The sequence below is a fragment of the Symphalangus syndactylus genome, chromosome 8 (genome assembly GCF_028878055.3).
Source record: "Symphalangus syndactylus isolate Jambi chromosome 8, NHGRI_mSymSyn1-v2.1_pri, whole genome shotgun sequence".
NCBI lineage: Eukaryota > Metazoa > Chordata > Mammalia > Primates > Hylobatidae > Symphalangus > Symphalangus syndactylus.
In genome coordinates, this window is record NC_072430.2 from 87,944,640 (window position 1) to 87,966,390 (window position 21,751).

Sequence of the window (21,751 nt, forward strand, 5' to 3'; positions counted from 1 at the left end):
AAGTTGAAGATTTTTTTTCTGGGTAAAAATGGACAGTGGTAAGAATAAGCAAAGGATAATAGTTTTTACAATTTTTTTTAATCTTTGTGAGTAGAAATATCTGGAAATGAAATAGATTGAAACTACATACTGCTTTTTCTCTCCCTTCCCTTCTCTCAAAAGATAAAGAATGATTCAAAGAATGCTTTTACTTTTTTATAGCAATAAAGGTTATTATGTGCCATATATTCTATGTCATATACATCTTGATAAAAGATTAGATAATATGTATTCTATTAAAATAGGGTTTTCCCTGTAAAATTTTTACCTAGTGTAAGTTAATGTATTATTATAATAACAATAATATGCCAAATATTTCTCCTTAGAGTCACATTGTCTAAAGCCTCAGAAATTTAGTCAAGCAGAAAATTTCAGTCTTACTTATAGTACCCGTGGTTTTTGCAATCAACTGTTATAGCAAATACTTTTAAGAAAGGAAATAATCATACAAGAGATCCTGACCAGCGCTTTGGTCTCTCTCATCCTGCACCACTGCCATTACATTGTTCCTGGATTTTGAACTTGACTTCCTTGGTGACCTTATCTTCCTGGGCAGCCAGTCCTCTGCCATTATGGCTATTTTCCTGACGGCAGCTGGTAGTGTCACTATGGCTGCTCCACAAACTCGCTTTTCTCTTGTGTCTTAAGTGAGTAGATTTTATTTTTTGAAGTCTATCTCAGAATCTTGACATCTATGTAGTTAAGTGTTTTCTGTTTTGTTTGTTTTTAGCTCCCAAGGAGTAGGCAGATTTTTAAATTTGAATCTTTTCATCTGTCAATAAATTCAGATCAGATACTGGGGGTCATGACCAAAGTGTTATGTAAGCCATAAAATCCAGTTTAAATCTCAAAGAATTTCTGGTCAATTCTGAAATTTAAGAATTCGTGTCTGTTGAACCTCCTCAATCCCAAGCAAGTTTTTTTAAATCTTCCTAAAGTGCTATTTTATCCTATCCATAGTTCAAACAGCCTTCATTGGTTCTTTTTAATTTGAAACTCTTAATCCCAGTGTCTTTACCTTCCCTCTGAAAATATCCTTTATAATTTCTTCTACACATTCTACAGTCTGCCCCATAAAATAATAATATTTTATCTTATGCATATTTCTTTGAATTATTGACGTTGAAATGTATTTTGGATTTCATGGTTAACACTGGCTGTAATTATTACTATATTCAAAGCTCCATGCCAACATAGGGAAGACTGAAATATAGAGAATGCTCTCAAAGGGCAAGTTGCTGTTAAAATATATAAAATAAAAAAGTAATTAATCATTTATAGTAACTTTTGTGTTCTATTTTTCAAAGAAAGTCTCAGCTAATTTCAAGAAATTTCCATCCTCTATATTCTGAGATCATGATTAACATAATTAAAAATCAACAAAAATGCTAAAGTTCATTTGATTAGAAATTTGTGAATGTTGGGGGTGGTTCCAAGATGGCCGAATAGGAACAGCTCCAGTCTACAGCTCTCAGCATGAGTGACGCAGAAGACAGGTGATTTCTGCATTTCCAACTGAGGTACCGGGTTCATCTCACTGGGACTTGTCAGACAGTGGGTGCAGGAGAGTGAGTGCAGCCCACCGAGTGTGAGACAAAGCAGGGCGAGGCATCGCCTCACCTGGGAAGCACAAGGGGTCAGGGAATTCTCTTTCCTAGCCAAGGGAAGCGGTGACAGATGGCACCTGGAAAATCGAGTCACTCCCACCCTAATACTGTGCTTTTCCAATGGTCTTAGCAAAGGGCACACCAGGAGATTATATCCCACGCCTGGCTCAGAGGGTCCCACCCCAGGGAGCCTCGCTCATTGCTAGCACAGCAGTCTGAGATCAAACTGCAAGGTGGCAGTGAGGCTGGGGGAAGAACGCCCACCATTGCTGAGGCTTGAGTAGGTAAACAAAGCGGCCAGGAAGCTCGAACTAGGTGGAGCCCACCACAGCTCAAGGAGGCCTGCCTGCCTCTGTAGACTCCACCTCTAGGGGCAGGGCATAGCCGAACAAAAGGCAGCAGAAACCTCAGTAGATATAAATGTCCCTGTCTGACAGCTTTGAAGAGAGTAGTGGTTCTCCCAGCACAGAGTTTGAGATCTAAGAACTGACAGACTGCCTCCACAAGTGGGTCCCTGACCCCCGAGTAAGCCTAACTGGGAGGCACCCTCCAGTAGGGGCAGACTGACACCTCACACGGCCGGGTACCCCTCTGAGATGAAGCTTCCAGAGGAACGATCAGGCAGCAACATTTGCTGTTCAGCAATATTCGCTGTTCTGCAGTCTCCGCAGCTGATACCCAGGCAAACAGTACCTGGAGTGGACCTCCAGCAAACTCCAACAGACCTGCAGCTGAGGGTCCTGACTGTTAGAAGGAAAACTAACAAACAGAAAGGACATCCACACCAAAACCCCATCTGTATGTCACCATCATCAAAGACCAAAGGTAGATAAAACCACAAAGATGGGGAAAAAACAGAGCAGAAAAGCCGAAAATTCTAAAAATCAGAGCAACTCTCCCCCTCCAAAGGAATGTAGCTCCTTGCCAGTGATGGAACAAAGTTGGAAGGAGAATGACTTTGACGAGTTGAGAGAAGAAGGCTTCAGACAATCAAACTTCTCCGAGCTAAAGGAGGAAGTTCAAACCCAAAGCAAAGAAGCTAAAAAACTTGAAAAAAGATTCGACGAATGGCTAACTAGAATAACCAGTGTAGAGAAGTCCTTAAATAACCTGGTGGAGCTGAAAACCATGGCACAAGAACTACACAACGAATGCACAAGCTTCAGTAGTCGATTCATCAACTGGAAGAAAGCATATCAGTGATTGAAGATCAAATGAATGAAATGAAGCTAGAAGAGAAGTTTAGAAAAAAAAGAATAAAAAGAAATGAACAAAGCCTCCAAGAAATATGGGACTATGTGAAAAGACCAAATCTATGTCTGATTGGTGTACCTGAAAGTGACAGGGAGAATGGAACCAAGTTGGAAAACACTCTGCAGGATATTATCCAGGAGAACTTCCCCAGCCTAGCAAGGCAGGCCAACATTCAAATTCAGGAAATACAGAGAACGCCACAAAGATACTCCTCAAGAAGAGCAACTCCAAGACACATAGTTGTCAGATTCACCAAAGTTGAAATGAAGGAAAAAGTGTTAAGGGCAGCCAGAGAGAAAGGTTGGGTTACCCACAAAGGGAAGCCCATCAGACTAACAGCGGATCTCTTGGCAGAAACTCTACAAGCCAGAAGAGAGTGGGGGCCAATATTCAACATTCTTAAAGAAAAGAATTTTCAACCCAGAATTTCATATCCAGCCAAACTAAGCTTCAGAAGTGAAGGAGAAATAAAATCCTTTACAGACAAGCAAATGCTGACAGATTTTGTCACCACCAGGCCTGCCCTACAAGAGCTCCTGAAGGAAGCACTAAACATGGAAAGGAACAACTGGTACCAGCCACTGCAAAAACATGACAAATTATAAAGATCGATGCTAGGAAGAAACTGCATCAACTAACAAGCAAAATAACCAGCTAACATCATAATGACAGGATCAAATTCACACATAACAATATTAACCTTAAATGTAAATGGGCTAAATGCTCCAGTTAAAAGACACAGACTGGCAAATTCAATAAAGAGTCAAGACCCGTCAGTGTGCTATATTCAGGAGACCCATCTGACATGCAGAGACACACATAGGCTTAAAATAAAGGGATGGAAGAAGATCTACCAAGCAAATGGAAAACAAAGGCAGGAGTAGCAATCCTAGTCTCTGATAAAATAGACTTTAAACCAACAAAGATCAAAAGAGACAAAGAAGGCCATTACATAATGGTAAAGGGATCAATTCAACAAGAAGGGCTAACTATCTTACCTATATATGCACCCAATACAGGAGCACCTAGATTCATAAAGCAAGTCCTTAGAGGTCTAAAAAGAGACCTAGACTCCCACACAATAATAATGGGAGACTTTAACACCCCACTGTCAACATTATACAGATCAACGAGACAGAAAGTTAACAAGGATATCCAGGAATTGAACTCAGCTCTGCACTAAGCAGACCTAATAGACATCTACAGAACTCTCCACCCCAAGTCAACAGAATATACATTCTTCTCAGCACCACACCAAACCTATTCCAAAATTGACCACATAGTTGGAAGTAAAGCACTCCTCAGCAAATGTAAAAGAACAGAAATTATAACAAACTGTCTCTCAGACCACAGTGCAATCAAACTAGAACTCAGGATTAAGAAACTCACTCAAAACTGCTCAACTACATGGAAACTGAATAACCTGCTCCTGAATGACTACTGGGTACATAACTAAATGAAGGTAGAAATAAAGATGTTCTTTGAAACCAACGAGAACAAAGACACAACATACCAGAATCTCTGGGACACATTCAAAGCAGTGTGTAGAGGGAAATTTATAGCACTAAATGCCCACAAGAGAAAGCGGGAAAGATCTAAAATTGACACCCTAACATCACAATTAAAAGAACTAGAAGCAAGAGCAAACACATTCAAAAGCTAGCAGAAGGCTAGAAATAACTAAGATCAGAGAAGAAATGAAAGCGATACAGACACAAAAAACCTTCAAAAAAACAATGGATCCAGGAACTGATTTTTTTGAAAAGATCAACAAAATTGATAGACTGCTAGCAAGACTAATAAAGAAGAAAAGAGAGAAGAATCAAAAAGACACAGTAAAAAATGATAAAGGGAATATCACCACCGATCCCACAGAAATACAAACTACCATCAGAGAATACTATAAACACCTCTACGCAAATAAACTAGAAAATCTAGAAGAAATGGATAAATTCCTGGACACGTACACCCTACTAAGACTAAACCAGGAAGAAGTTGAATCCCTGAATAAACCAATAACAGGCTCTGAAATTGAGGCAATAATTAATAGCCTACCAACCAAAAAAAGTCCAGGACCAGACAGATTCACAGCCGAATTCTACCAGAGGTACAATGAGGAGCTGGTACCATTCCTTCTGAAACTATTCCAATCAATAGAGGAAGAGGGTGTCCTCCCTAACTCATTTTATGAGGCCAGCATCATCCTGATACCAAAGGCTGGCGGAGACACAACCAAAAAAGAGAATTTTAGACCAATATCCCTGATGAACATTGATGCAAAAATCCTCAATAAAATACTGGCAAACCGAATCCAGCAGCACATCAAAAAGCTTATCCACCATGATCAAGTGGGCTTCATCCATGGGATGCAAGGCTGGTTCAACATACACAAATCAATAAATGTAATACAGCATATAAACAGAAACAAAGACAAAAACCACATGATTATCTCAGTAGATGCAGAAAAGGCCTTTGACAAATTTCAACAGCACTTCATGCTAAAATCTCTCAATAAACTAGGTATTGATGGGACATATCTCAAAATAATAAGAGCTATTTATGACAAACCCACAGCCAATATCATACTGAATGGGCAAAAACTGGAAGCATTCCCTTTGAAAATGGGCACAAGACAGGGATGCCCTCTCTCACCACTCCAATTCAACATAGTGTTGGAAGTTCTAGCTAGGGCAACCAGGCAGGAGAAGGAAATAAAGGGTATTCAATTAGGGAAAGAGGAAGTCAAATTGTCTCTGTTTGCAGATGACATGATTGTATATTTAGAAAACCCCATCGTCTCAGCCCAAAATCTCCTTAAGCTGATAAGCAACTTCAGCAAAGTCTAAGGATACAAAATCAGTGTGCAAAAATCACAAGCATTCTTATACACCAATAACAGACAAACAGAGAGCCAAATCATGAGTGAACTCCCATTCACGATTGCTTCAAAGAGAATAAAATACCTAGAAATCCAACTTACAAGGGATGTGAAGGACCTCTTCAAGGAGAACTACAAACCACTGCTCAGTGAAATAAAAGAGGACACAAACAAATGGAAGAACATTCCATGCTCATAGATAGGAAGAATCAATATCATGAAAATGGCCATACTGCCCAAGGTAATTTATAGATTCAATGCCATCCCCATCAAGCTACCATTGACTTTCTTCACGAAATTGGAAAAAACTACCTTAAAGTTCATATGGGAACCAAAAAAGAGCCCGCATTGCCAAGACAATCCTAAGCCAAAAGAACAAAGCTGGAGGCATCACGCTACCTGACTTCAAACTATACTACAAGGCTACAGTAACCAAAACAGCATGGTACTGGTACCAAAACAGAGATATAGACCAATGGAACAGAACAGAGCCCTTAGAAATAATACCACACATCTACAACCATCTGATCTTTGACAAACCTGACAAAAACAAGAAATGGGAAAAGGGTTCCCTATTGAATAAATGGTGCTGGGAAAACTGGCTAGCCATATGTAGAAAGCTGAAACTGGATCCCTTCCTTACACCTTATACAAAAGTTAATTCAAGATGGATTAAAGACTTAAATGTTAGACCTAAAACCATAAAAACCCTAGAAGAAAACCTAGGCAATACCATTCACGACATAGGCATAGGCAAGGACTTCATGTCTAAAACACCAAAAGCAAAGCAAAATTGACAAACGGGATCTAGTTAAACTAAACAGCTTCTGCACAGCAAAAGAAACTACCATCAGAGTGAACAGGCAACCTACAGAATGGGAGAAAATTTTTGCAACCTACTCATCTGACAAAAGGCTAATATCCAGAATCTACAAAGAACTCAAACAAATTTACAAGAAAAAAACACACAACCCCATCAACAAGTGGGAGAAGGATATGAACAGACACTTCTCAAAAGAAGACATTATGCAGCCAGAAGACACACCATCACTGGTCATCAGAGAAATGCAAATCAACACCACGATGAGATACCATCTCACACCAGTTAGAATGGCAATCATTAAAAAGTCAGGAAACAACAGGTGCTGGAGAGGATGTGGAGAAATAGGAACACTTTTCCACTGTTGGTGGGACTGTAAACTAGTTCAACCATTGTGGAAGACAGTGTGGTGATTCCTCAAGGATCTAGAACTAGAAATACCATTTGACCCAGCCATGTCATTACTGGGTCTATACCGAAAGGATTATAAATCATGCTGCCATAAAGGCACATGCGGACGTATGTTTATTTTGGCACTATTCACAATAGCAAGACTTGGAACCAAGCCAAATGTCCATCAATGATAACCTGGATTAAGAAAATGTGGCACATATACACCATGGAATACTATGCAGCCATAAAAAATGATGAGTTCATGTCCTTTGTAGGGACATGGATAAAGCTGGAAACCATCATTCTCAGCAAGCTATCACAAGAACAAAAAACCAAACACCTCATGTTCTTACTCATAGGTGGGAACTGAACAATGAGAACACTTGGACTCAGGAATGGGAACATCACACACCAGGGCCTGTTGTGGGGTGGGGGGAGGGGGGAGGGGGGAGGGAAAGCATTAGGAGATATACCTAATGTAAATGATGAGTTAATGGGTGGAGTACACCAACATGGCAGATGTATACATATGTAACAATCCTGCATGTTGTGCACATGTACCCTAGAACTTAAAGTATAATAAAAAATAAAACAAACAAAAAAAGAAATTTGTGAATGTACTCCTAAATAACTCATGGAATATTATGTGCTATGGTCTGAATGTTTGTGTCTCCCAAAATTCATATGTTAAAATTCTAACCCTTGAGGTGATGATATTATGAGACAGGCCTTTTGGGAGGTGAATAGATCATGAAGGTGGGGCTATTCTCAATGAGATTAGTGTTCCTATAAAAGAGGCTTAAAGAGATCCCTTGCCTTTTCCACCATGTGAGGAGGGAATGAGAAGGTGCTGTCTATTAACCAGAATGAGAAGGTGCTATTAACCAGAAAGTGTTCACCAGACACTAAATCGGCCAGCACCCTGTACTTGAATTTCACTGTCCTCAGAACAAAGATACACATTTCTGTTATTTACAAGCTATCCAGTCTGATATGTTGGTATATCTCAAATGTACTAAAACATCCCAAATGGACTAAGGCAATGAGAAAATCAATATGGACATGAACATATTGAGCAATAAACCAAAAAAATCCTACATAAAATTTCTACAGAATAAACTTAGTTTATTAGTACTAAGCTAAATCATTAATTAAAGAAAAATGTACAGCCTTAAATTTATTTATTTAGGGCAGAATTAATGAAAACTAAACAACATATGCATTCCATTTAAGAGGACAGAAAAAGAAAAAATAAGTATAGGTAAATAAATAGTAAAGAAATGATAATATTAAAAAAGAAAAAAATGAACAAAATTTTATTCTTTGAAAATGTTGAGAAAATTTGACAAATTATTTTTATAAATTTCCATTTTAGTTTTAGATTCAGGGTGTATGTGCACAGGATTTTTACAAGGGTATACCTCATAATGCTGAGGTTTGGGCTTCAATTCATCGCATTACCCAGATAGTGAACAAAGTACCTAATAGGAAGTTTTTCAGCCCTTACCGCCCACCCACCTCCTTTTGGGGTCCCTAGCGTTTATTCCCATCTTTACGTTTGTACATACTCCAAATTTAGCTCCCACTATAAGTAAGAAGATGCAAACATTTGGTTTTCTGTTTCTGCATTAATTCACTCGGAATTATGGCCTCCAGCTGCATCTATGTTGCTGCAAATGGTGTGATTTCATTTTTTTTATGGCTGTGTGGTATTTAATGATATGTATGAACCACATTTTCTTTATCCAGTCCACTGTTGATAGGTATCCAGGTTGATTCCATTTCTGCTATTGTGAATCGTTCTGGCTGGGGTAAGGTGGTATCTCATTATGGTTTTAATTTGCATTTCCCTGATGAGTGATATGGAACATTTTTTCATGTTTATTTGTCATTTGTATATGTATATATTTTTAAGTATCTATTCATGTCATTTTCCCACTTTTGATGGGATTATCTGTTTTATTCTTGCTGATTTATTTAAGTTCCTTGTAGATCCTGGATATTAGTCATCTGCTGGATGTATAGTTTGCATATGTTTTCTCCTGCTCTGTGAGTTTTCTGTTTACTCTGATGATTATTTCCTTGGTTGTGAAGAAGCTTTTTAGTTTAATGAAGTCTCATTAATTTATTTTTGGTTTTGTTGCATTTGCTTTTGGAGTCTTAGTCATACATTGTTTGCCTAGCTTTCTTTCTTACTCTAAGTTGTTTTGAGTTTTCAGCCTTGCATGATTCTGTATATGTTTTATTTTTTTATTATATTTTGGTGAAAAATGTCATTGGAATTTTAATAGTGATTCCATTTAATCTTTAAATCACGTTGTGTACTGTAGACATTTTTAGTAATTTTATTTATTCCAATTCATGAACACAGGATTATCTTTCCATTTATTTGTAATTTCAATTTCTTTTATCAGTGTCTTATAGTTTTTGTCATATAGAATTTTTACCTTCCTCATTAAATTTATTCCTATCTATTTTATTATTTTGATAGTCAGATAAGTAGAATTGTTTTCTTTATTTTTGTGTTTTGGGGGTAGTTCATTGTTAGTGTATGAAAAGCAAGTGATTTAGATATGTTTTGTTTTCTACAACTTTACAGCATTTTTGTCTTCTTTACCTTCTTTAGTAGAATCTTTAAGACTTTCTATATATAAGACTATCAGCTGAAAACAGTCAATTTTACTCTTTCTGATTTGGCTAATATTTGTGATGTTTTGTAACCTAATTGCTCCATAATCTTGGTACTATGTTGAATAGAAATCATAAAGATGGGCATTCTTGTTCCTCATCTTAGGGAAAAGATTTTCTGCTTTTCACCATTAAATATGACGTTAGCTCTCGGCTTTTCATATGTAATCTTTAATATATTGAAGCACAAACCTAATTTGTTGAGAGTTTTTATTATCAAAGGATTTGGTTTGTCTAATGCTTTTTCTACCTCTGTTGAGATGATTATATCCAGTTTGTCCTTCATACTGTTAATGTGGTCTATCACATTTATTTGTTTGCAAATGTTGAACCATTCTTGCATTTCCCTGTATAAATCCCACTGGCTCATACTGTGTGATCCTTTTGTTGAATGTGGTTTCTGTTTGTATTTTATTCAGGATATTTGCATCTATTTTCCTCAGGGATATTGGCCTGTAATTCTTTCTTTCTTATAGTGCCCTTCTCGGGCTTAGTTATCAAGGTAATACTGGACACATAGAATAATTTTGTAAGTGTTCTCTCCTTTTCTATTTACTTGGAAGAGTTTGAGAAAGATTGTCCTTAATGTTTCTTTGAACGTTGGGTAGTATTTAATGACAAAACTATCAGGTCCTGGGCTTTTCTTTGCTGGGAGACTTTTAATTATTGATTCAGTTTTCTTAGTTGTTATTAGTCTATTGAGATTTTGTATAACTATATGATTCAGTATTTGTAGGTTATATGTTTCTCCATATTTACATGGCCAACAAACATGAAAAAAAGCTCAAGATCACTAATCATCAGAGAAATGCAAATCAAAATCACAATGAGATACCATCTCACACCAATCAGAATGGCAACTATTACAAAGGGAGGAAACAATAGAAGCTGTGCATCTATTGCACAGCTGTGCAAATAGGCTGTGGAGAAATAGGAATGCTTACACTGCTGGTGGGAATGTAAATTAGTTCAACCACTGTGGAAGACAGTATGGTGATTCCTCAACGATCTAGAAACAGAAATACCATTTGACCCAGCAATCACATTACTGAGTATACATCCAAAGGAATGTAAATCATTTCACTAAAATGAAAGAACACTAACAACATAAAAGTGTATAAAAGTCTAAAACTCATTGGTAATGGTAAATATATAGCCAAATGGAGACTACCGTAATACTGTAAGAGTGCTTGTTGCAAAATCACTTTTAACTCCAGTATAAATGTTATAAGATAAAAAATATTTCAAATAACAGAAACTCTAATGATTTGTTAATGCATACATAATACATAAAAGATGTAAGTTTTGACATCAATAACATAAATTGTCAGAGGAGGAGAAATTAAAGATGAGAATTTTTGTATGCAGTCAGAGAAGTTGTTAAGGTAAGTTGTTATCAGATTAAAACAGATGGTAATGATTATAAGACGTTTGATGTAAACTTCATGGTAACAACAAAGAAAAAAACTTGTTGTAGATACACAAAAAATAAAGAGAAAGAAAGCAGGTCTATCACCATTGAAAAAAATCATCAAACCACAAATGAAGATAGTAAGAGAGATATATTAATATTTTCTATTTTTCTTTTTAGCTCTATTTCATTTACATCAGCGCTGTTCTTTATTATTTTCTTTCTTCTGCTAAATTTGGGCTTAGTTTTAATTTTATAATTTCTTGTCATGTTAAGTTAGTTGCTTATATGAAATGTTTTTCTTTTACGTAGAGATTTATCACTGTAAAGACCCCTGTTAGAATGACTGGGGCATCCTGTAAGTTTTTCAGTTTTGTGTTTTCATTCCCATTTGTCTCAAGATATGTTTTGATTTTTCTTTTGATTTCTTGTTTCATGCACTAGTTTTTCAGCAGGTGTTGTTTGATTTCTAGATATTTGTGAATATTTCAGTTTTCCTCCTGTTACTGATTTATAATTTCCTATCATTGTGGTTGGAAATGATACTTATTATTTCAATATTCTTAAATTTGTTTAGACTTGTATTTTGGCCTAACATATGATCTGTCATAGAGACTGTTCTATGTGCACTTGAAAACAGTGCACTTGAAAGTAATGCATATTGTGCTGCTGTTCAGTAGAGTGTTCTGTATATATCTGTCAGGTATTTGAGCTATAGAGTTATTCAAGTCTGCTGTTTTCTTATTTATTCTCTTCTGGGTGATCTATCTATTGTTGAAAGTTAGGTTTTGAAGTCCCCTACTATTACTCTATTTCTCTATTACTGTCTATTTTTTCTTTTAGTTTTTTAAAATATTTGCGTTTTATATTTAGGTCCTCCAATGTTGAGTGATACTATTTTTTAATCCACTTAGCAACTCTATCTTTAGATTGAAGAATTAATCTATTTATCTTTAAAGTAATTATTGATAAAGACTCATTCTTATAATTTTGTTGTTTTCTGCCTGTTTTATAGTTTATTTATTCCTTTTTTCCTTTCTTACTATCTTCATTTATGGTTTGATGATTGTTTTCAATGATGATAGACCTGCTTTCTTTCTCCTTATCTTTTGTGTATCTACAACAGGTTTTTTTCTTTGTTGTTACCACGAGGTTTATATCAAACATCTTAAAATTACTATAGTCTATTTTAATCTGATAGCAACTTATCTGACTGCATAAAATATTCTCCTTTTTAACTTCTCCTTCTCTGACAATTTATGTTATTGATGTTAAAACTTACATGTTTTATGTATTATATATGCATTGACAAATTATTATAGTTTCTGTTATTTTAAATATTTTTATCTGATAACATTTATACTGGATGTGATTTTGCAACAAGCACTCTCATAGTATTAGAGTAGTCTGGATTTGGCTATATATTTACCATTACCAGTGAGTTTTAGACTTTTGTATGCGTTTATGTTGTTAATGTCCTTTTATTTTAGCTTGAGAAACTACCTTTAACATTTCTGATAATGCAGATCTAGTGGTGACAAACTCCCTCAGCTTTTGTTTGTGTAAGAAATTATTTATTCATCCATTTTCAAGGATAGCCTTGCTGGGTAGAGGATTGTTGGTTGACAGGCATTTTTTTTTCTTTTTCGGTACTTTGAATATATCATTTCTTTCTCTCTTGGCCTACAAGCTTACTGCTGAGAAATCTGCTGATTCTGTAGAGTTTGATTTGTTTTTGATGAGTTGCTTTTCTTGCTGATATAAAAATTCTTTGTCTTTGACTTTTGGGAATTTGATTATAATGTGTTTCAGTAATGATATCTTTATATTTAATTTATTTTGGGTTCTCTGAACACGATTTTTGTTGTTAATTTTCCTGTCCAAATTTAGAAAGTTTTCTGTCAGTATTTTTTAAATAAGTTTTATTTATTTCTCTGCTTCTTCTGGAGTTTTTATAATGCATATATTAGTTTCATTAACAGTGTTACCAAGCCCTATAGACTTCTTAAACTCTTTTAAATTCTTTCTTCTTTTTGTTTCTGTGACTAGGTTATTTCCAATAACCTGCTTTTTAAGTTTGTTCATTCTTCCTTCTATTTGACCAAGTCTGCTGTTAAAACTTTCTATTTAGTTTTAAAGATTTGGTAATTGTGTTTCTCACCTCCAGAATTTCTGTTTGGCTCTTTGTGTGTTTTCCATCCCTTATTTTTTGAAATTTTCATTTTTTTCACACAGTATTTTCCAATTCCTTTTATCATCTGTTTCTGTTTGTTATTTATTTATTTATAGCTCACTGAGTTTCCTTAAGACAAGAAATCTCTATTTCTTTACAGTTGGTTATGAGTGCTTTATTTTGTTACTTTGGTGGTCTCGTGTGTGTGTGTGTGTGTGTGTGTGTGTGTGTGTGTATGTGTGTGTGATTCCTATAGCTTTTTGCTGGCATATATGCGTTTGAAATAGGTACCTCATTCTGTCTTTACAGACTGCCTTCAGCAGGGAAATCTCTTCACCAGTTAACCTATCCAGAGATTTTGTGCAAGCTACCTGGTGGGGTTCATGGGTGAGATTACTGCTGGAGTCCTTGGGTAGGTTAGCCTGGTGCCTGGGTCAGGAATTAGGCAGGCCTGGCACCTAGGTCCACAGGGGCTTGCCTAGTGCCTGGGTCTGCATGAGTGGGCCTGGCTTCTGTATCAACTGAGTTGGAACTGGAGCCTGGATCTGTGAGAGCTGGCCTAGAGCCTGTATCTATGGTGGCTGGCCTGCTGCCAGTGGCTGCTAGAGCTTAGAGCTTTTGGAGCCTGAGACTAACCTGGAGCCATGGGTCCTGGCCTTTTGCCTGGGGCTGCAGGGGCCAGTTTAGTACTTGAGTAGGTCTGTACCCTGAGTCTGCATGGGATGACCTGGAATCAGGGGTCATGAGGGCAAGCTTGGTGCTGGACTAAGCCTAACACTAGGGTCCACAAAGGCTTGCCTGGAGCCTTGGTCCATGGGGACCAGCTGACACCTTTTGAGCAGCCTGACTCTGGGTTGTGCCTGAAGATTGGATCTTCAGAGCTGAGTCTGGGGCCTAAATGCTACCTGACACTTTAGGGGTCAGCCTGGCTCTGGGGTCAACCTGCATATTGGGTCTTTAGGGTCCAGCCTGGCACTGGGTAGGTCCAGAGCCTGTGTCTATGGTGCTTGGCCTGGCACTTGGGTGGGCCTGTGGCCATGGGGCTTTGCTTGGTACTGGGGTTTGCTGGGGTCTATTTAGTGATGGAATCCATAGTGAAGTCAGGTGCTCACTTTCATCTCCATCCCCCATGCAGAGGTTATCTCTTTTTATGCTGCTGTGGGCTTGGGGACACAGGCAATAATATAAAACTGAGTTTCCTACCCTCTTCAATGTATTTTTTTGCTCCACCCATGTGCTCTAATCTCTCACTTAGATCCCTTAGCTCTTGTGGAGGTGTTTTTATGTATGAATAATTGTTCAAATTTATGTTTCTGTAAAAAGATAATTGCTGGAAAGTCCTATTCCACTGTCTTGCTGATTATACTCAAAATTTGCTATGGATATATGTGTCTATTTCTATATATGTGTCTCTTCCATTGATCTATGTGCCTATCCCTTTTCTAAAGCCATACCACCTTAATTACTATAGAATTAAATCCAACTCCAAATTTATAGACTTTTAGAAAAAAATTATAATTATTTGTAAAGGTTATAAATAATGGAGACAGCTCAATATAAAACGATATTAATTTTACTCAAAGTTATCAATTAACATTGAAGTTTTAGAAAAATTCTTTATAAGCTGATTCTGAAATTACTATAAAATAGGAAAATGGCAATTAGGAGGATTTACACTACTAGATATTAATAATTTAAAGATTATGTTGAATTTGACCCAGTGACGCAGTGATATTGACATGGGAATAGACAATTGTACCAATGAAACAGAATAGTGAGACCAAAATGTGTTATTGTAAATATGGTGAAATAATTGACTAACATATTTTCTAGTGTTGCCAGAGGGCTTAGGTGAGTCTCCAGATGCCATTAAGACCCCAGCCCCAGCCAGTGTTCTCAATTCCTGACACTGTTGCAAGAAATAATTCAGGGACAAGTCAGAATGAAGAGAAAGGCAAGAAGCTTTTATTGCAAAATAGAAGTACACACTCAACAGTGGGAGTGCAAGCATCCTCAGGAGAGTGAGTCTCACAGAGTGGAGTTTGGGTTTCTAATTTTACGGGCTCTTCTAATTAGTGGGTGGAATAGCCATGAGGTTTTCTGGGAAAAAGGTAGATATTTCTTAGAATGGGAGTGCCACCCATTTTTATACTAAGTATGAGCATGCTCGGATGTGTCATGGTGCTCGTGGGTGTGTGATTTAGTATAATAATGAGTGTATAATTAGATCTGGGTGGGGCATAGGCCAAATCCAATTTCATGTTGGATTTAGCTGGTTTCAACCAACCTAGCCTTTCTCCTGTTTTTTAGGGTCTTATGAGCCGAGGCTCATCCTTGTCCTTGTAGCTAAATTTAACAGCTCCTTTCTTACTGGTATGTGAAATTACTGCTTGATACTCTCCTGCTTCTGTGACCACCTAGTATTCCTATTGTATAGGAAATTCTATAAAATTCCTATTTTATACTTTTCTTTAAGTAGGCAATGGAATAATCATTAGGTATTCTGAAGAAGGAGGGGATTTCAGGAACCCTCAGTTATCAGCTACATTCTCTCTCATTTGAGTTTGTCCAGAAAACTCACGGACATGTCACCCTGACAAGGGTTTTGGCTGTTTTCTCTACTTATTTTGGGTTTTCTGTTATCTTGTAGTTTCTTTGCCTTGTTCTTGTTTTAGCTGTTGGTGGGTTTCTCCATCCTCCTGCAACCACTCAGTGTTATTTCTATATCACTAGGACAATTGGTTATACATCCAATTGATGAAAGATAATTGATAAGAGAAAGTGATTTCTATCTCACAATATTTATAAAAACGGACAACATTTTTAAGGTTTAAACATGGAAAACAAACAAACTTTTACTGAAAAGCAATAACATAAACTTTAACTTCAAGACACAAACTGGGAAAAAATGTAGTGTACATTTTAGCCATCAGGAAATGCAAATTTCTTTGATTTGGTATCTGAGAATATGATGACCTTCAACTAATCCACAAAAAAAGGTGAAGAATCCTTATAAAATGAGCAATGTATATAATCATAGTTATAATGTTCAGTCATAGTAAAAGAATAGTAAATCAAAATAAAATTAAAACTTAGTTATCAATTTATATTCATAAAGCTGACAAAAACTAAAGTGTCTGATTGTCAAGTAAGGATATGGAGAAATGAGAATTCTCATGGTGTTGATATAGGAGTTAAAAAGAAATTATTTAGGCAGATAGTGAGGGTAAGAGAGTCCATGGTAAGGTTTTCCTCTTACTAAACAGTAGTCCCAAAATCATTTCTTTTCTAACAAACAGCAGCCTGTGAAATTGAGCTGCAGACATAGATAAGCAATCTGGAAGCTTGCACTGGTGAATGCTGGCAGTTGTGCCAATAAGAAAGGGCTACCTGGGGGCTAGGCATGTTCAACATGGCGGTTTCATCTTACCTTTACTTTGTCAACCATGTGTACAGTAAGGAACAGACAACATGGTGCCTGCCAGGTAGAGAACCCATCTGCATAATAAAAGATTAAGGTAGGGTGGCCAGCGTCTTCTAGTAATATGTAAATGACACACCTGGTCCAACCAATATTTAGGCCCTATGTAAATCAGACACCACCTCCTCAAGCCAGTCTATAAAACCCTCGTGCACTTCGCTGTGGACTGGAAGACCTACTTGGGCGCCCCTCTTTCTGTCTGCAGGGGAGAGAGCTATTTGCTTTCTTTTGTCTATTAAACCTCCACTCTTAAACTCACTTTTTGTGTTTCTGCATGCTTGATTCCCTTGGTGTGAGACAGTGATCCTATTTACCACAGACAATGACACCACTTCAGTGTTATAAATGTTACAGTGACTTTGTAGAGGAATTCAGCAATTTCTAATGAAGTTGAAATTTGGCATTCTATTCTTTAACCCAAAGATTTCATACATAAGTATATCTCCTAGAGAAACTCTGGCATATCAAACAGACGTCTGTTATAAGATTCACTCTAGTTTGCTTTTCATCATTTAAAGTTGGAGACAACCTAAATGGTCATCAATAGTGACTAGGTAAATACATAATGGTATTTTTTTTTTTTTTTTTTTTTGAGATGGAGTCTTGCTCTGTCACCCAGGCTGGAGTGCAGTGGCGCGATCTCGGCTCACTGCAAGCTCCGCCTCCCGGGTTCACACCATTCTCCTGCCTCAGCCTCTCCGAGTAGCTGGGACTACAGGCGCCCGCCACCACGCCCGGCTAATTTTTTGTATTTTTGGTAGAGACGGGGTTTCACCGTGGTCTCGATCTCCTGACCTCGTGATCCGCCCGCCTCGGCCTCCCAAAGTGCTGGGATTACAAGCGTGAGCCACTGCGCCTGGCCCATAATGGTATATATTAAACAAAAGTTAAGAATATATTAATTATAGTTGCAAATATGAAGAAGGATCTACATTTTGAACAAAAAGGGAAATTGCAGAATGTGTGCAGCATCATTTTATAAAGTTTAAAAACTGGAAAGCAAAACTGCATATTGTTTGTGGGTACATGTACCCGTACAGAATAATAAAATCAACATATCTTAGGAAGAACATGATCTGATTTTAGGAATAGTTATCTTCTATAAGAAAGAACGTGAGAAAATTAGTTGGGAGATAGTAAGAAGATAGGCTTCATTTTCTAATAACATTTTATTTTTTACAAAAGTTACTCTGGAAAATACAGGAAGTTGCTAAATATTTTAAATCTGGAGGATATTCACAAGAATATTAATTATATTCTTTTCAACTTTCTATATGGTTAAAATATTTCATAATATGACTCGTGGGAGGAAAAGTTAAATAGTACTATTAAAGCTTTATATATTATTCTAAAAGAAAATAATTTTAGTGCAAGCCACTAAAAAATTTTCAAGTAAATGTGAGATTATTTTATATCTGTCACTCATTTCGATTATTGTGTGTGGAACACTAAGCTTGAAACTAGTAAACTACCTAAACGTATTTTCTTTTTTTTTTTTTTTTTTTTTTTTTTTTTTTTGGAGACGGAGTCTCGCTCTGTCACCCAGGCTGGAGTGCAGTGGCGCAGTCTCGGCTCACTGCAAGCTCCGCCTCCCGGGTTCACGCCATTCTCCTGTCTCAGCCTCTCTGAGTAGCTGGGACTACAGGCGCCCGCCACCACGCCCGGCTAATTTTTTTTTTTGTATTTTTAGTAGAGACGGGGTTTCACCGTGGTCTCGATCTCCTGACCTTGTGATCCGCCCGCCTCGGCCTCCCAAAGTGCTGGGATTACAAGCGTGAGCCACGTATTTTCTAAAAATCCAACCTACAGTAGTAGAAAAATTTTTTAAATCTCCATTATTGATGTGACTTTTAGCTTTTGGAAAAAATTTTCTGTAATACCTGTTTTCTTTAATGAGTTTTGGATAGTAAACAAGCTAATAAAATTAAATCCTCAGTGACTCAGCATATGAAAGTCAGGGTTAAGTACAAATACAGTACCATACATTTTGATGGCTGTGACATATAATAGACTCTTTTTATTACATAATTTATCTTTCAATTTGATTCCATTTCCCTTTTATTTGAATAGTCAATAGTCTCTTTCTCCACTAATACACATTTTTTTTCTCTTCATACTTTCTTGGACTGTAATTTTAAAAATATGTAACAAATAAACTTCTTCCAACTTTTTTAGCTTTTCACTTTAAAAAAAAACTTGTTTATGACTATACAGTTTCACACACTAACACGTCATACATATACAAAATTCTTTATAAGCTGATTCTGAAATTAGCTTATATCTAAGTTAGCAGGTTTTCATTGTTTTTAGAATATATATGTTTTAGAATATATATGTTTATATATGTTGCTTTTAGAATATATATGTTTTGTTTCCTCCTGTGACATACAGAATTGCATTAATAGGCCATAAAACAAAAAATAACACTCAAATATATTAAGATGTTTGGAAAACAAAATGATTAAGGAATTGTTAAGAAAGAAAGGCATACGTCTTACAAAAGAGAAACTTACAGACAGTGTTAACAAAACAGGCTATAACCTCAATTATGAACAAGTTTTCTAGTAACATATTTTCCATTAAAACAGCACAGAGTGAAAAATTGAATATTTCATGAATAAACATTAATTTTTAATATGGTGAAAAGAATAGTGACTGTGTCACATTTACTATATACCAGCCACTGTGCTTTACATGCACTAAATGTTTACTTATTAGATCCTCTCCAAAACTCTGTAATTTAGGTACTATCATTATCTTATTTAGATCAGGAAATAGAGGGCTGCTGAACCGGATTAATTTCACCAAATTCGAAGAGCTAGAAAATGGTAGAAATGGGAGTTAGAGTTAACAGTTTGTTTTGAAGTCCATGTGTTCAACCACTTTTTTTTTTGTTTTCGAGACAGAGTCTTGCTCTGTCACCCAGGCTGGAGTGCAGTGGTGCGAGCTCCGCTCACTGCAAACTCTGCCTCCCAGGTTCAAGCAATTCTCTATCTCAGCCTCCCGAGTAGCTGGGATTACAGGCACCCACAACCACGCTCAACTAATTTTTTGTATTTCTAGTGGAAATAGGGGTTTCACCATCTTGGCCAGGCTGGTCTTGAACTCCTGACCTCATTATACCCCCACCTTAGCCTCCCAAAGTGTTGGGATTACAGGCGTGAGCCATCACTACCGGCTGTGTTTAACCACTATATCAAGGAAGAAAGGGTAAGCAGTTACATCTTAGTTGCTGTAAATTGGCCTATCCTTGTTGATTTTTCTCTTGCACATGGCAAAACAGAAACATCCTGACTGATCGACATTTTCAATTTGAGCATTTTCATCTCCTTACTTGCTGATGTATTAGCCTCATATGTTCTCAGTCTTTTAGATTTTACATTTTAACAACAAATATTTGATTTTTTGCAAGAGGTCCACAATAATCATTTAATCACTGGTAGATTGTAAATGTGAGATAACACATGTGGTTCTTAGTTCTAATATGTTGAAATATATTCGGTTTATTTACTTTGTTTCAGAGAATTGAGAAGGATTAGTAAGCACATTTTGCTGAAAATGGGTTACAGAGGCCTGATAAAATCCTACAAATGTTTAATAGTTATAATAGGCATAGTTCTGCATTCCTTCCCTTCCTCAATTATCTGCAAGAGCTGACTCTTTCTCTTTAGGTATGCATGACTAGCCCCACATTTATATAATTGATTTCCTACTCTTTCTTTTTTTCTACGGTTGTTCTAATAATGGAGTAAAGGACTTCTATTAGTTCATTTATTCAAACATTCAACAAATATTTACTGAGCATCTACTTTTTACTAGTCACAGTTCTAATTGCTGAGGATACTCTCTGAGCATATAGTAGTAAAGTAGAGCTAATGTTTGAATGTGGGAGAATATATCACTTCCTCTGTCTCTTCCATGTCCACCCAATTCTCCAGTGGGAACTATTTCAATTAACATATAGATTTTAGGTAATCTTTTAAGTTCCATGGCAAATGTTGGGCTTTTTCTAGAGTGCTATAATTCTTAGAACACCTATGGCAAGATATCTTTTTGAAAGATAATAATATTAGACAATTCCTGCTTGATGATTTTGATTCATTGATTGCCATGCTACTGGGAGAGAAATACAATTTAAAAAGAAATTGAGGAAAATTTATACTATCTGGCTTTTAAGAAAATCTCCTTGCTTCCTGAAGTATTACCCTCATATGTGTTCAGCCTTTTATATTTCAAATTTTAAAAGCAAATATTTCATTTTTCATAAGAGGTCCACAAAAACCATTAAATCACTGGTAAACTATGAATGTGAGATAACACATGTGGTTCTTGAAGATAAGGTAGCATAGACCCATTTTTTTTTTCCTCCTCACTAAGCACAACTATAAATAAACCCTGGTAATAATACAAGAGGCAATCAAAGGAGAGCAAGATAGTAGGAGGAAAAGAGTTGGTTTGGGAATCCCAGGACTGAAGGAACAACGGTAGTAGGGCATCTAACTTTAACCGACCTAGTAGAGATACATCACCAAACCTGGTACTTCTCGACTTCCATACTTGCAACAGGGCAGCCCAGAGGAGTAAAATTGAGAAATATGCCCAATAAGAGAGAAAACTGCACATAGACTGAAAGCTGTATTTGCACCTGTATTATTATGAAAAATTTAAGATGTGCACTTTGTATATAGTACAGCAAATAATGACTATATGTTCTTTGTTGATGACTATATTCTCACTGCATATTAAAAAATAAACTGATAATATGAAAAATTTCCAGTAAACTCTGGTTTATGGAAAAGTCTGTGGAACAAAAAGGAACCTACGTGGAATGTCATCTTTGCTTGGAATGTAGGATTTAGGAAGTCTCCAAATTCTGTCATGTATATATTTTCAGACAAATGAATTTTGATTTTGATGTAATAAGCTTGTGTTATATTTACTCTGATAAAACTCTTCTTTCTTTATTTATTTCTTGCTTGCTTGCTTTCTTGCTTTCTTTCTCTCTCT